Source organism: Gavialis gangeticus, unplaced genomic scaffold (assembly GCF_001723915.1).
Source record: "Gavialis gangeticus isolate Ggan-Ray unplaced genomic scaffold, GavGan_comp1, whole genome shotgun sequence".
NCBI classification, from domain to species: Eukaryota; Metazoa; Chordata; order Crocodylia; family Gavialidae; genus Gavialis; species Gavialis gangeticus.
Genome location: NW_017729034.1, coordinates 65900563 through 65903614, shown reverse-complemented (window position 1 = coordinate 65903614; position 3052 = coordinate 65900563).

The following is a 3052-nucleotide window of genomic DNA, read 5'->3' as shown; positions in this document are numbered from 1 at the left end:
AAGCCCGATCTAGGATTGACAGGTTCTACTACAACTAGAGCATGTGTTTCTCTGTGGGGTCAGTGACTGGGTGCTTGTTTGGTTCAATCTGTGACAGGCTGTTTCTTCTGCTCCGACTTTTCCATCTCTTGTTGTTGTTGTGAGGTTTCAAAGTACTGAGATCCTTGCAGCAGACTCTTCCTTCGTTTGGGTTGGTCCCGGACAATTGTCTCCTTGAATTAATGTTGATGATGCATTTTTTCAAGTTGGCCTCAAGGACTCCTCATGTAGGCAGGGAAATAAAGTCCAAATATCCAACCTATATCAGGTCTTCAACCAACTGACATGTGAAAAGTTCACAGGTTTTAATAGGAATTGTACTTGTGGACCAGACACACATTGCAACCCTTGTATCATCATCTCCAGACTAGATGTTGTTCTGCAAGATAAGCTTTAGTCAACCCACAGCTTACTGGGCTGACTAGAGGAGGACCTGAATGAAGTTTCTATGGCTCATGTTATGCAGAAGTTTAGCCTAAATGATCTAATTATCTATTCCAGGCTAGAAAAAACAAACAAACACCAAAACAAAGAACTGCACAATGAATTATATTTTATATTTTTCTATGTTTTCATGTTGCCCCATTGTATTCAATTTATTACTCCTCAATGATTTGCTGTGCCCCTCTGAAAGGAATCAATTTGTCCAAAGAAATAAATAACCCTCTGGTTAGATCAAGACTCTGGTGGCAGCTTACCCCACCTGGGATGTTCTCAAGCACAAGACACCCACCTGCTCTCATTCTTGCTCATCTGCTCCAAACTCAGAAGCATACTGGTAAAGCCACTCCAGGGGCAAGCCAGCTGCTCTCAAGCACCCTGGAGACTGAAGTTTTAAGAGCAGCTCTTGGAGATGACTCTAGAGAATTCTTTCTGGGCATGGAGTTCCTTGGGGCTGTCTCAGCCAGGGCATATCAATGCTGTCATGTACATACATAGCACATTTCAATAGAATGTTAGGCCAGTGTCAGAAAAAAGAAACATGCGTAGAGGGTATGCTCAATTTTTTAACAAAGACAGATGCTTCATGAAATTTAGCAGCCCTTGGATGCACAGTAAGTATGGAAGTTAACACATTCAATAAAACTTGCTTTGGAATAAAGGGAAAATCTACATAGTATGCATTTCACATCGGTTTCCTATTGTGCCGTGCAGTGAAGTGCCCCCCTCCCCATGCCCAATATAATGTTGCTGGTTTCAAAATGCAAGGAAGTCAAGGTGAAATCAAAGAATTTCTGAGCTGCTTACAAAAACTCTGTGTACTCATTCAGCAGTATTTGCCACCATAGATGATTTTAGAGCATGTAACCCTTGACCAATCGGTGGTCAGGTGCAATAGGTGATGCACACCTACTAAAAAAGCATAGCCTGGTTTGCAAGCAAAATAAATGGATGAGTTTGTGACTGGATGGGAAATACTTTTACACAGAGTCCTGGCTCTTCTCTGCACTGCACGCCCAATGAAATTCCACCTCAATAAACTTGGAGAGCATTTAGATAATTTATAACAGAAAATGCCCCCCTCCGGCAATATTATAGTATCTAGTTCATTCCTGAAATTCATTTTTCAAGCTCTCAACAGTGTCCTGATCACAGAATGTTGCAATGCATCAGCATCTGTGTAAAATGACAGCAAATTATTCCCCAGCCAACCTCAGGGAAAAAAGGTGAAATCAGGTTAAAAGGTGTGGCTGAAAAATGACAAATGTTTAGAACTGCCAAAGGAAATTGAGGCCAAGACTCTGGCCTTCATACACTCCAAAATTTAAAAAAGAAAAGAGCAACTATAATATTAATAATTAAAATTAAATTAAAAAGTGGTGCAAGTTAAGGCCAAGGGAGTGTTTTTAGTTTATAAATTTTTTATTGTTTTTGATATATTAGTCTGAGAATGCTGTGAATACAGAAGCAAGTATTTATATAAAATAGTATGTGCTAAGATTTACTAGTTGTAATGCATTACACAAACTGTTATAAATTGTAGAATTAATATAATAATGGATTAAAAGAGTGAATAAGTAACTGGGAATACATGTAAATAACTACTGTGTAAACAAGAGCCCACATTAATTAAAGAATATTGTCTTGGTACCATATTCTCATTTCATCTTGACTTCAGCAGGTACTCTGAACTTACACTGTCATAACTAAAAGTATATCCTGGCCATGGATGTCTAGCAATTCTGAATAACTCTGAATTGTTCAGTTTTGGCAAGTACAACTAAAGACTATTTTGAGGAACCAAGCACTATTTTCAGGAGTTCAAAAGGACTTTCTAGTCTACCTGAGAAAACAATGAAACAAAATTTGTTTGGAAAACTCCCTCATTATATAGATTTGCCTCTTAATGCATACTGCTGTCTGTAGTCTAAGGCCCATAGAACCTGTTTAATTTATAGTATAATTTGTGACCTTAATTGTGCCATACACAGCAACATGACACATGCTTATAGAAAGTATGGCATCATAAAATGGCAAACCAGCCACAAAATTGTTCTACATTTTTATAAGGTTCCATAAATTGAATGTGTGGCATGTCCTAAAGGGTAGCACATAGTAGCTAATGTGACTGTACAGAACTACATTGCAGTATTTACCCATTGGCCTGAGTTAGGGGCAATGCAGAGTTACATACAGCCCCAGGGGCACTCGTAAGAAAGAGAATCCCTTCCTGAATTGAATCTTTTCCTAGCAGCTTAATGTACAAGCTCAAATAACTTCCCTGACCCCTTCCAGGGGGCCATTAGAAGGAACAGTCCTTATGCTCATCTGAGCTCAGCAGTCATCATTTTGGCTGGCCCTCGTGCAGAGGTCAAGAATGTTCCTTTACAGCCATGTGAGGAACAGCCAGCCCAGCTGTCAGAGACAAGTGAAGTCTAGTGGCTACAACAGACATTCAGGAGGTACTTGTCTAGTTCTAACCTCAGAGATTACCCTGTGGCTTTAGACAAGCAGCATTATCCTCAACACATCCCCCTCTCCTCTGATAAAACTGTAAATAGAACTAGTTTAG